The sequence below is a fragment of the Lissotriton vulgaris genome, chromosome 7 (genome assembly GCF_964263255.1).
Source record: "Lissotriton vulgaris chromosome 7, aLisVul1.2, whole genome shotgun sequence".
In the NCBI taxonomy this organism is placed as follows: Eukaryota; Metazoa; Chordata; class Amphibia; order Caudata; family Salamandridae; genus Lissotriton; species Lissotriton vulgaris.
In genome coordinates, this window is record NC_141695.1 from 413,541,497 (window position 1) to 413,555,755 (window position 14,259).

General features: G+C 45.1%; 1 protein-coding gene across 2 annotated transcripts in view; it reads right to left on the reverse strand.

The window, feature by feature from the left end:
- LOC147701763 (sulfotransferase 2B1-like) overlaps positions 1–3,249 on the reverse strand; it is a 524,091-nt gene extending 520,842 nt beyond the window's left edge. For both annotated transcript variants that reach the window (XM_086930379.1, XM_086930378.1), the window contains exon 1: positions 3,135–3,249. The gene's annotated coding sequence lies outside the window, so the exon portion shown is untranslated. The remainder of the gene's footprint in view (positions 1–3,134) is intronic.
- Positions 3,250–14,259: the final 11,010 nt, after the last annotated feature.

Below are 14,259 nucleotides of genomic sequence, written 5' to 3' on the forward strand. Positions count from 1 at the left end.
TTTGTTTGTCTGTCTGACACGTTTGATGTTACAACACTGGGACCACCTCATTGTATACTGTTTAGCACCCAGGTCCCAGTGATTCCGGGTTCACCCTTTTTCCTTAAACCTGCTTACTATTGGCGTCACATCAAGACATTCAAAGCTGTGGTGATGTCACGTCAATATATTCCAAGTCTTTGATGTCAGTCTTGCAAAGCGCCTGCCTCTGTGTTGTCACTTACATACATTATCAGTACTTGTGATGTCACATCAATACATCCCAGGCTTCGTTGTCACAATTTAGAGAGTGCCAAATGCACGTGTGTGCTGTTACACACATGAATTGGAAGTCTGTTGTCAAATGGCATCTTATGCACCCATCGCAGGTACACGTATAAATTGGAAGCTGGTTATATCACTCTCTACCTCTGCACCTGTGTGCTTGTACACTAATGCAATATTTGCCTGTGGTTTGTCACACAGTACCTATGCACCCATGTACTTGTACACTTATAATAAGTTATGTATTGTATCACACAGTACCTCAGCACCCTTGTGCTGGCAGGAGAACTGCATCTCTTATACAAAGGCTAGGAGCACTAATCATCTGTGTTTTATGTTCCTTTATGTATGGTATATCATTGAGTGTGATACCTGGGAGTTGATCCACACCGCAATGACAGCCAAAAAGTGGGGCCCAAAAGATCCAGCATGGGGGAGGCAAGCGGTGGTAATACGTGCGGCCCCATTGCCAGACTAGAGGCCTTTATGGCACAACAGACGTCGGCCTAGTCAGGGCCACTTCTGCTCCGTGGCGATGGGTCAATCCTCACTATCTTGCCGTTCAAAAGAGTCATGGGTTTGGCCATCCAAGATGCCGGGTTGGATTCGGCTATCTTTGGGACCCACTCCTTTAGAACTCGGGTGGCCACCAAGGCAGTAGCAGTGGGTCTAAGGGAGGAGCAGGTCAAGTGGATCTGTAGGTGGTCCTCTAACTGCAAAAAAGACTATGTGTGGCTGCACATGCTCTAGCCCATTGGTTCTGTTACATGTGAATTGCAAGTTTTTTTTATCCTGTGACTCAGGAAGAAGTTTGCATCAGTACACTGTTACATAGTATCATGTGCAGTAGTGTAGGGTTTAGCCTGTCAGTAGGGCAATGCACTGACAGATGTTCTATTTTCATGTTTGCTTGCAGTTTCACACGGTCAAGGTGCATAAGTTGGGAACAAGAATAGAGTTTCATGAACAGACCATACTGTATATGGGGCAATTCAGGGAGCTGGTGAACCGCGCTTTAAAAGAAAGTAAGGGACAACCAGCAATCCGGATTCTGCACCTAGGGGGTAACGACCCGGCTCACCTGGGATGAAGCGTTTTAGTTGAGGAGCCGCTCACTGAGGTTGGATGGTTAGCAAAGAGATGCCCCAATGCTATGATCGTCTGGTCTCACCTGATTCCAAGTTTCCAACAGAGAGAGGACGAGTCAGCGCGAGCATTAAATCATGTGGTAAAGCAGATCGACAATAGGTTTGAGAAGCAGTTCAGGACCCCTAAACAGAATTCAATAGGACATGGGTAAATCTGGGGTGATCGGTTCTTTTTTGCAAGACGGGGTTCACCTATCATTCAAAAAGGGATCAGGCATTCACGGAGGACATTTTAGCATGGTTGGAGGGCGCGAGTTACAGGGCATGACCTTCCTAGTGAGCTGAGGGGGAGGACAGATAGTTGGGCAACTATGCTGTCCTGTGGCGGTAAGGTCATGCTTGGTAAGCATAGTCTACAGTCCTTAAAGGTCAGAACCACGTAACTCCAGGTGCTTTGACAGCCGATAGGTAGGCTGTCAGGGTGCGGTGGCCGGGAGAGGCACTCTTTCAAGTGGGCCTGTGGCCACCGTCTAACGCGCATGCGCAACAGGGTGCAAGTATGCAACATTTTTGCTGCCCCCGTTATGGAGTTTAAGGCACAGGGCATGGGGGGAGCAAAGTATCCGTCCGATAAGCTCTACCCCCTGTGCAAGCCTACTCCGGCGGAGTACTTTGTAGTTTGCTGGCATCTGGAGGCTGCCCGTCATTGGCCTTGCTGTAGGCTCTAGAGGGGACACGCAGAAAGTAAATAAATGCATTGTTAGGTTTACGGTAGGAGTGTTGTGTGTATTAGAGTTTAAGGTTAGCCATGTTACATCATCTGTCTAACAATGTATCCGGACTTTCTGTGTAATTGTACATCATGTTAATAACTAATGTTTTTTAACTTTGCAATAAATACGGCTGGGGGTTACACCCCCTAATCCAAAAGAATGGTGTGGTCTTAATGCTTGTCTTGAAGGAGTGAGGGAGACCCCATCCGCACAAGGGCTGTGGGTCCACAAAGGTAAAAAGGGGACTTGGAGAGTACCTGGCCATATTCAGTGATACCCCTCTCTCAATCCACCCAACTTACGAAGAAACTGAAGAACCGCAGGACCTGTCATAGACAGCCACAAGAAAGCAACTTGGTGCATACATGCCATGCTAGGGACATCCAGCATCAGCTACCTGCCTCCGCTCCCTGATCCCAGGTCCAGGCCCACCACCACCAACTTCCTACCAATAATGCGGTGTATACTAACTCATAGCTTTAGCAGGATTTGTGCACATAAAACTGTGTCGTACCACAATTTCTATCAAGCGTTCAGTATTCCAGCCTCCTGGTGTCCTGGTGACGCACACATTCCCATCCTCTCAGGGCAACTGAATTCTGTCTCTTTCCACTGCCAATCTGTGCCTCCCTACAAGCTTAGACAATCGTTTTACAGGAACCTATCAGGTCCATGCAATATATCGTAAAGGCATGTTTTCAAACTTTTTATTCCCAATTCAATTAAAATAAACTTGCACAATTAATAAACTTAACATGCTCACACTTTCATAAAATGATACTGAAGACCGCCCAGATTAGAAACACTTGAATGCCTCTGTTTTATTGTTCTTCGCTTATATTTAACATTTAACTCTTTCTCTTCTCCGCTCCCACAAACAATCACCCAGAAGTGGAAGAAGAGGAGGGTATAGAGAGGGCAGGGGGTCTGAGAGAAGTGAGAGAAAAATAAAAAATTAGGAACAAATGCATTTTTCGTACTTCTGTTAAATATTACATTGATCACCTACCTGTTTCACTATTCAGGCTGTGATTCCAAACCTCGGTAGCTGTAGTCTGGCTCAGTCAATGTTTCCTCTGCTGGCACAGACTGTCTCCCACTGATGCCTTGCCGACAGCTCCAAGGGTCTGTGGATCTTGTAGTTGACTCTCAGGCTCTCTTGTAGGAGTTGCAATATTGACCACACCCATAGGCACGCAGTGTCTCCCACTAGCAGGTCAGAGAAGTTGGAACAAAATGCCATATCTAATTCAGTGAGTACAGACAAACACTGTGTCTGCTGCATACCATTTGAAACATGCTTGCCAAGTTCTATAAATTGAGCTTAAACTGCTGATTAGCCATTGACTGGCACTCCCAAATTAGCCGAACTGAAGTACTAAGGGACATACACTTACCAAGTAAATGATTTACAGAGGAATCAGTACCCACGTTTGTAAGGTTGATAAAGGGGTGTTAAAATAGTTACTACAGTCTGTGAGAATTTCAGAAGATGGGTTTACAATAGCATAAAATGTAGGTCATGGTGCATTACCTAGTGGTTATGTCGGATCAGGGGTTAGATAGCAGTTTGAGTCATGCCAGAGGTTAGTAGTTTAGGGTGTAACAGGATCAACAATAAGGAACATAGGGCAATATGTACAAAACTCAGGATTTGCAATTTCCAAATAGTGAATATGTAAAAGCCACTATTAGGGAATCACAAAATCAGATGGCCGTAAACATGAATTCCATTAATAATGATGCCAACACATTTGCATTCGCAATTAGGGAATACAATTTAGGAAATTACTAAATTGTGATTTCCTATTAGGAAATCACAAATTAGGAAAAGTTGCATTCTGGATGCAGAATGATGATGTCAGATCAGGAAGTTTACAAATACAGGTTGTGGCCACAACCCAGCAGACCTAGGATGGTGCAGGAAGGTAGGAGGGCACCTGTCTGAGTACTGGCAAGGAAATACCTCTGATTGCACTGCACCATGCCCATGAAGATGGGGACAAGGAATCTTGGATCAAGAAGGGGAAAGTGAAGTTCTCAGAAAAGGAGCTGGAACTTCTAACAGAGGAATGTGTGGCCAATATGGACCAGCTATTAGGAAAGGCATCTCTCAATGTTAGTGAAAATCAGAACATCAAGATATGGAACAACAGTTTGGAGAAGGTGATTTCGCTTGGGGTAACAAAGAGGACCATCCCAGAGATCTGCAAACGGTGATATGCCATAAGATCCCGCACAAAGGAGAAGGTGGTTTTCTGGATGGCTGAGGGTTGGGGCACGGGTGGTATATCCTCAAAGCACTCCATTCCCACTCCCATAGAGATACTCATTGAGGAGAGACTGGAATCAGAAACTGTGGTGGGTGTGTCTGACATTGACACCTCTAATGCTGCAGGCACCAGCCAGGGTAAGTCAACTCCCCTTTACTTACTTAACATAACGTACTGTTTGCAATTACTCAATTAAAACATCAAAGCAAATCTGACCACATTGAGATGCTTGCACTACATTGGCAGTGCAAAATGGGAGTTGTAGTACACCATAGTTGCATGCTATTCAGTGGGCTGAAGATTACACTACACAAACCTATACATTATCAACATGGCACACACATCAAGCACTGTTACAACAATATTGTGAAAAGATATTACTCATTTATTTACATTAACTATATACATGCATTTCCACTGATCACACCCAGAATGTGTGAGAAACATTTGAGGCTGGAGAAGCTACTGACATGCACGTCAAAATGGAGCCAAACACATTAGCAACCCCTCTGCCCATCAGTCCAATTTCAACACCTCTACCAGACTTTGTGGACGATTATGAGGGACAATCCTAAAGCAGGGACACAACAACACCAGTGCTCAGGACACTCAGATGACGTAGATGGAAATCAACAGCAGTTCACACTGGGAATGTGTCAGACAACATGGCAGAAAGTTCTTATGTTTGGCGGTCTGGAGAAGTCCATCATCTCAAGACTTTCAAATGAGCAAATGAAGACTGTCAATAGGCATCTGCTAAGCTCCATACACCAGCTGCAGAAAGGACAAGATGGATTGCTGCCATGGAAAAAGAACACCATGTGCAGAGACAGAGGCACAAAGAATACCTGTCATGCTTTGATGCCGCTACCTGTTGCAATAACAGATTGGCAGTGTCCACAACAACCCTGGAAAGAAGAACTATAAACATACAGATTGACATGGGGCAATGCTGTCAGGATGCTGTATGTGGGCTAGTTCAAGTGACCACAGCCCTGGAAAGTATACAGACCCACAACCTCCGTGTCTCCAAAAGTCTGCCTCCACCTCAGAGCGAAGAGGGCTCTAGTCTCAGTGGCACATCTAGGAAGGAGACCTGGAGTACCAGTGATACAAGCCAAGACACTTCTGGGCCTGATATGTCCATACTTAACAAGGCCACAGTTTCTGACAAGGCACCCAACCCCAGAGACTGGAAGAAGTGAATCCACTGAACACTCGGAGTCATAAATCTACAGATTATTTGTTTGTAATTACATACTAGATCACACAACATAACATCCACAATGGATACTGTTGTGTTAGGTGAGACACATTTTTGTCAAACCTGAATAAAAGGTGATCTTGTTTGAATAGAAAAATATGATTTAGCATTTTTTATGTAAAGTTAGCATTCGCTGCACCATTTTATGTATGGCCGCCATTTGAAATCAAAATCAAAACTAATCTTTTGCCGTTTCCAAGAAGCAGCCTTCTCTAGGTTATGTTTCTTCAGAGCTGAGTTCTGCCACACGAATGAATGTACTGTTCTTATTAGGGCAAACCTTTCTTGTTAGATGTAGACCTTCTCCCACTTGTCTAGAGGTGAGCACAGGCAGAATGGCCTTGTGTAGCAGATAATATGTGCCCGGCCTCAGAATCGAAACTTACTCCTTTGTAATTTACTGCCCAGATGCATCTGCTTGGAAAATTCCACGGTGAGGGTGCTTCCATTAGTTTCGAATTGTACATAATGTATTCTTATGCTTGCTGATGTCAGTCCCTCAGCAGCACTCCTAAGCAACTGGGCAGACTGGGCTCCACTCGGAGTGTATCTGAATAAACAAGCATTGGTTTGTATTCTCTACTGTTTGAACTACTCTTTATTTGGTATGAAAGGCTGAGAGGTGGTCGTGAGTGACCCGGGTGACCCTATTTGGGTCATTTCCTTTAGTTGGCGAATGAACAGGGACTACTTCGGGTGACTGACCCATCCCCTTCCGCGGACAGGGGTATGATCAGGAATCCCTGCACCAAGAGTTCCTGGTACTCGCAGCTGCCCCGTCTGTCCTGCGGGCGGTGCCTCGCCCATTGGTCATCCCAACTGGAGTCCTGAACGGCAAAACTCTCGGATCTGACCGTTTGGTCTGAAGAGTCAGCAGTGGAGAATTAATTCATTTGACCTGTAAACATCAGGTTAATTTATTTGGGTTCTTTGTGGATATGGTACCATTTTGGTTCATATTTGGTACGGTCAAAGGGCCGTTTTTTGGATAAAAGTAATTGGAATTGTTTTACTAGGCTTAAAATAGTGAACATAATTTTATTTCAGAATGCGTAGTGTAAGTAAGTTGGTTTCTTTGTGTTGTTACTATTGTTCTACTGATGCTCGATTGGAAGAAAGTTAGCCGGTGCCTCCAGAAGGCACTCCAAATGTTGATATGTATGTGAAGCATGGTCTTGGCCACATTATGTTTAGTACATTATGGCACAAATATACGAGGGACAATGCACTTTCGATGAACAAAAGATTGAGCATTTACAAGAGCAGTTGTTTAAGTGATGAAGTAGGCAGTCTATGTTTGATTCTCTCAGGACATGGCAGAATGCAGCTACACAGAAGCGATTAAAGTCAGAGAAGGAAGCTCGGAAGGGGAGAATGCAGACACTAACTCAGAAAGTGGTTGCATATGACAAGGACAAACAGGAAAAATGTGTTGAATGTGAAGATATAAGGTCCAGATTAAAAATTGATAAATCATATGTGGTTCAGGAAGAAGATGATATTTTTGTAGAATAATTGCTATACACCTGACCCCCGCCTCCATATGCCCCGCAAAGAATATATCACACTGATCTGATGGCCTAACGGTCGCCCGTTACAGTTGTGTCTACTGTTTCTGCCCCTGTATCTACTGCTGTTGTTTCAACAACTGTGGCTTTCGGTCCTCCTTCTCCTCCTCCTCTTCCTTCTTTGGCAACTGTGACTGTTAGTACCCCTACCACACCTATTTTGAAACTGGTCCCAGGATGCTTGTTTCCGGTCCAGGGAAGACATGGCTTGACAGTTCGGGCTGGACTGTTCCCATGAGGCACAGGGTCGGACTAATTTGCATATGGCCATGTCTGAACTGGGGTGGTGGAGTGAGCTAATGAATGATGATGGATTAAACCCAGATCAGTTGACTAAGGGTGAGTGTTTTGATTTGCTCAAACATTCTGTACATCATCCCCTTTGGTATCGCTTTGTTCGCCCTAAGTTGACAGGGTATGCCCAGACATGGGTCCCTTGCTCACTTTGCCACTGGATTCAAGATAGCCTGGCTGATGAGGGTTATGAACCCAAAACCGGTCCCAGGATGCTTGTTTCCGGCCCAGGGAAGACATGGCTTGGCAGTTCGGGCTAGACTGTTCCCATGAGGCACAGGATCAGACTGATTTGCATATGGCCATATCTGAACTGGGGTGGTGGAGAAAGCTAAAGAATGATGATGGATTAAACCCAGATCAGTTGACTGGGGGTGAGTGTTTGATTTGCTCAAATGCTCCGTTCATCATCCCCTTTGGCATCACATCTATTGTCTCAGCGTCCTTTTTGCCAGCTCTTTCTCCTGTGACGCAACCATCAGCATTGTTAGTGCCTGTCACTTCTGTTGCTTCTCTTACTATGGTTTTTCATCCTCCGACATTGGTAAGTAGCAGGACACGGCCATGTGGATTTGATGATAGGGATTGGACAAAATGTAAGGAACCCATGGGCTGTTAGTGCAATCTGATGCGGAGATGATGAGAAGCAGGTAATAGACCAGGCTGCTCAGTGAGCCTGTAAACCTATTTTTGGTTTAGAGGATAGCTGGGCAACTATGATAGATGTTGAGCCCTTTATACAGCAGCATGCCCTTAAACACATGCGCACAACATTAATTGGTCTTTGGCAACAGTACTTTGAAGCGCAAGACCCCAAATTTTATATGACATTATAGATAAGGTGTATATTAGTGAATTAGGATAGGTATTTTCTAATGTTGCGACAATAATAGATTATAGGGGAAGACTGCATGAGAAAAGTCCCAGGTCAGTGTCTCAATTTCCGATGTGGGTGGTTCATCCTATATATCATTCAGAAATACCAAAATTAACAGCTCCTTTTCTACTGTATAGACTCTTGCTGATATTGAGAGGCTATCTTTTGGTTTCAGTTGATATTTGGAGGCAGGTACACACGCAGGATCATGTTGTGGAGTTGGGAGGTACATGGGATCAAATTAAAGCATGGGATCAGGAAAGGAAGCAAGGAGATACACCCTGAGCTAAGATACTTGCTTTGCCTGGTCACATTATCACAAATGTGCATTCTCTTATTCTTCAGAGAAATTTAGATTGGGATAAATTGTCAGCTTGCCGACAAAAGAAAGATGAGTGTGTCTGATTTTTTCACCCTGTTTGAGGACACGTTTTTGGATTACAGTGGACAGGATTTGTCTATCGTGGGAGGTGTTCAGTTGTTTGTTGATAGATTTGTTTCCAATTCACTTCCTGAGGTGGCGACTCAATTGCAGGCTTCTGAAAGTACTTGGTCCACCTCTTCCGCTTCTGTTATTTTGAATATGGCATAGCATTATGAGCATAGGTATAATGAGGGAAAGGAGAGGACAGAGAAAAAGCATAAGGATTTGAAGATAAAGGTTTTGTTGCAGCTGGCTATTAGAGGGAATGGTATAGGATGTGCGGGTCTTGCCCGACAGCTTCCACACACTAGCTGAATACTACGCCTTTGGACCCAAATCAGTGTACGTACTGTAAGCAGCAGGGACATTGGCATAGCGAGTGTCCCATGCTTTTGGCGGTCACTAGAGAACGAGTTTATCATGAACAGGGTCGTGGAGCTGTTGGGGTTGATAGAGTTCAGAATGCTGCAGCCTCACAGGCTCGAATGATACCAATTGCTTTGAAAACCCCTGTGAGGGACAGTGCTATTATGATGATTACGATATGGAGGAAGTGAGATCAATGTCTTACAGCTAGAACAGCCATGGACGCCGTAGGGGACCAGTTCCGATACCTGTAGACCAGCGTGGCACTTTTGTAACAGCGGAACTTCATGGTTCGACTAAGATATTTTTGGTGGACACAAGTGAGAGAAAAAGCTCTGTTACTCAAAATATGGTCCCTGGGACGGTTCTGTCTGGCCACAATAATGTTTTGGTAGGTTTTTCTGGTGTACTGGTTGTAAGCCCCATTTTAAAACATCTTGCATTGACTATTGGTCCTTTTACTGTGCATTTGCCTTTTTTACTGACATCTAATTGTGGTGAAAATTTTATGGGTTTGGATTTGTTGAAGAAATTGCACACTATGATTTATTGTTCCCCAGCAGGTGTCTGCATGACAATAGGTCCAGATGTAGTGTCGATAAACAGTGTTTGTCTATAGAAGGATCTGCCTTTTCCTGTTGAATTTCCTGATGTGCTACCCACTTTATTGGTGACAGGTGATATAGAGGTGGGACTGCTGAAGATACCGCCAGTTTTGATACAGGTTAAGGAGGTTGCTATTTATCCCCGTATACTTAAGTATAAAATACCACAGGCAAGAGAGCGAGCCTTATTGCAAATTATTCAGGACTTGATTAAGAGGGGAGTGGTTGAGGACAGGTCTGCCAATAGTTGAAATAGTCCTTATTTTATTTTTATATTAAAAGTTTTATATAGCGCTGGGTATACCAGGATATATCAGAGCGCTTTACATGAGGTAGGACCTTGTTTCAGAACATTGTTACATACTTACATCAGTTTCTGGAGCCTCGCATAACATAGAAATGGAGAAAGGGAAACAGTATAACATAGTTACATGACTTACTAATGCATAGCATAACGTAGAAAAAAACAGCAAGGGGAAAGTAATTCAGGGGACGCAGAAAGGTCAGGCTGGAAAAGGGGAGGTAGACAATGAATAACAGAGGAAGGAGGCTGGGAGCGAAAGGAAACACAGTGGGGAGATGAGGAAAACAATGTCCAATGCCCGGCTGGGTAGATGATGGCTGATGTTTGAACCAGAGTTAAACTATTCTATAGCTGCATAGGACATCTTCACCTGGCATCGGCCGAGGTTGCCCAATTTTGCCCAATTTTACTAAATTAACATCAGTTACAGGAGCTAAGTATAAACGTAGGAGAAAAAACTGTGATTATGGGGGCGGAGCTTGCTTGCAACAGCGATGGCCACCTAACTCAATAGCTCCACGTGGCCATTGAACTATGCATCAATAATCCTACATCTGCAGTGTCCTACCTATCCTGGAATGTACCGCAGCCTGCACCGGACAGCAGCCAGGATGTCACGAGCAGTCTCGGGTGCCCAACAACAGGTGCGGAGCGAGCTACAGGGGTCGGCGGTGAGACGCCTGCACCTGGGCCTGCAGCCGCAGTCTGGGGTTGAAGTGCGCTGCCGGGAGCAGAGCAGCCACCTGGAGGCAAACTGGTCCCGATCTCATCCGAGCACCCTTGGAGAACAGGCACGGGGCGTCGACCACCAATGCTCCCTCAGAAGTGTGTACAAGCAGCGTCCTATAGCCGACTGACCCCGGCGATACAGTGGAACAGTGGCACCATGGCCCGACATCTGTTGTGAGGGAACGACCACAGACAACGTAGTAGACGCTATCTTACATTGCTGCAATAGCATATTCTCCCTGCCGCGCTGAGCTGTGAGTCGGCTGCGGGCCTGTATGGCTGCCTGTAAGCGGCGGAGGGGGAGAGTGAAGGCCCCAGGAAGACCAATTACTAACTGTGCAGGAAGAGGAATAGCGCAGCTGTGCCCATCGGTAGCGGTGTGCATGATAGTGAGAGCGGCTGATGATACTTGAGACAGCTCGCATGCTCTGCAATATCTTTGGCCGCCTCATTGGCCATCCCATTGTCAGGCTTCCATGCTTTCAGCCTTCAGTGCATATTAGTCATTTTGCGCCTGCTGTTGGGAACAAACTATTTCCTCTTGGATGTGCTGCCTGAATCTGTGAATGGTGGTGTCTGGCCCCATGATGAAGCACTCAAGGCTCCAGCTAGGGTACAGATATTTCTGCTGACCACTGCCTGCCAGGTATTGTGGGGTGACCCTGTGAGGGATGCAGAGAACTGTGTGAGCCCTGCTGCTGAGATGTAACATGGCGGGGGTCTACTGAGGGGGCGTATCAGCCCTTGCAGAGGGGCACTTTGAGATTTATGTCGCCTTACGTGGAGTGACTACTTGGAGAGTTTGTGCCGAGGACTGGCCTGACTTCGGTTGCTCCAGGTTGCTGGCGTAACATTATTCAGAGCATTTTTATAAAAGTCACGCTCAGTCAAGATCTCCCCCACAGGGTTTATATCCCTCCCCCGCTTCTGCTTGGATGGTCAACCTAAAAGAAGCAGAGTGTCTGGAGTCAATCTTGAGATAGGGAGGGTGGACAGGTCACAGTTCACATTCAAACAAAAAATGATTAAGAGTAAAGACACTACCTCGGAGGATGGGGATATTCGGTCTATGCTGGTAGCGATGGAGAAAGGCCTTCAGAGTAGTCTGTTGATCCTGGGGACTAAAATTGACTCCTTCTCCTATAGAATGGACAGAATGTCAGAAAGAATTGACAAACATACAGAGAGGCTGGACTATCCTGTGAGACTACGCCACGTCGGGCGAAGTTTTGCTGAATAACGAAGCATTTACTGTGGAAGTGGACTAGGGACGCCACAACACCATTTTCGAGTACAAGCCTCAATAAATAAGGAACTTTTGAATCAGAGGTCCCACACGAACCGCGTGGTCGGTGACGATCAGGTGGAGATTCAGGGGGTCACATTTTACTAAACATTGAAGGTCCTGAGGATGGCTTTAAGGATTTCTCAATGATAAGGCTGAAACCTTGACATATTAGTCCACATCTTTGTTTTCAGATCAATTCGATACAGCGTTATCTTTGTATACAGTGAACAAGATTCGTTGTGACTTAACTTAAAAGAGTGGACTGCAACGCAAGTGGATTTTAAGAACAACTAGTCTACGTCTTGTCCACTTGTACATTGTTGATTAATTTTCACTGTTTTTAAAGAAACTTACCCTACAAAATTAAAACTTGATATAAAAAGATATTCTATAGAATCTACTTCCCGTGTAGCTTTTTCTACTGTGAGTTGTTACCACTTTGTTGAATTTGCAAATGTTTAATTAGATGAATAACAGGTTTTAATTGAATTAAGTTGGTCCTAAGTTTTCTTAGTCAAGATTGATCAACCTCCTGTTATAGAATAATTTATAAAAGAATTCCCTTGTAAGCAATTTTTTCTATATCAAAATCAAAACTGGCACAGCACCACAGCATCTGCGATCTCTTGTCAGCCCCTATGTCCCTACTCGTTACCGCCGCTCTGCTATCCAAGAAAGCTTTAATGTAAGCATGGGCTGAAAATGTATTCCGCTCGCATGTGGTGGTGCTGAGTGATAATGTGGTGGTGCTGAGTGATGCTGGGGTAGCGCTGAGTGATGATGTGGTGATGCAGAGGGCAGAAAGGCACAAAAAGCAGTCTATCAAAGACCAGAAGGGCAGAACAACAAGGTAAAAAGGAGTCTAACAGAGGGCAGAAGGGCACAAAAAACCAGTCTAACAGAGGACAGAAGGGCAGAAAAACAAGGTAAAAACGAGTCTAACAGAGGGCAGAAGGGCACAAAAAACGAGTCTAACGAGGCAGATAGGCACAAAAACGAGTCTAACAGAGGGCAGAAGGGCACAAAAAAAGGGTCTGACAGGGGGCAGAAGGGCAGAAAAACAAGGGAAAAACGAGTCTAACAGAGGGCAGAAGGGCAGCAAAACAAGGGAAAAACGAGTCTAACAGAGGGCAGAAGGGCACAAAAAACAAGTCTAACAGGGGGCAGAATGAATCCCGCCCTGCGTGTTTGTCCACGAAGATGCCACATTTTTGTGCAATACCTTTACTCAGCTAGAGTACTTTCTACTGTCTAATCAGTAAGTGCTCCCTCGTTGGCTAAATGTATAGGGGCAGAATTATAATAACTGGTGCATCCACAGGGATGCGCCAGTTATTGTGCGCCGCAGCTCCGCCACCCATGGTGCGCCGCATTTACAATGATATTTTTATTGATATTTTTACTGCGCTATCACCAGGTGGAATGTTGTTAGTTATGTATATTTCTTGTTACGATGGCTCGATGGGGATTGCAGACCACACATTCCCCCAAAACTGACTTCACTGACACAGGTGAACCCACACCTAATTGCAAGATTAGGGCACTCACGTGGAACGTCAGAGGCCTTAACGGTTATAAGAAACTATGAAAGGTCCTAGCCTACTTGGTAAGATTCAATGTGGAAGTGGCGTACTTGAAGGAGACTCACCTGCCTCGAGACAGCCCCATGCTCGTAGCAGGGGCTTACTTGGTAATGTACATGTTACAGGTTTCACAAGGCATGCACGTGGGGTCCTTACGTGGGTTACCCCTAGATCTACGCTTAAAGTAGAACCAATCTATACTGACCCGGAAGGGCAATGCGTGATATCTATGTGCAGGGGTCGGGGAGTAGAACTCCTGCTAGTACATGTCTATGGGCCGAACTATGACAAACCAGCTTTTTATACTTTCTTACTTGAGTTGGTCCGTAAGTGTGGTGAGGGCAAACAACTTTGGGGTGGTCACTTTAACATGGCGCAAAAAACATGAAAAGATAGGTCGGGGAGCCTGACAGGCTACTTACATCATCAGCTCGAACAGTCGCAGATTTTTTGGTGCAGCTTGATTTATGCGATGTGTGTCGTAACAGTTTCCCGGACAAAGGAGCTACACACATTACTCAGCATACCATAACCTACAAACACATTCAGTGGAATGGTC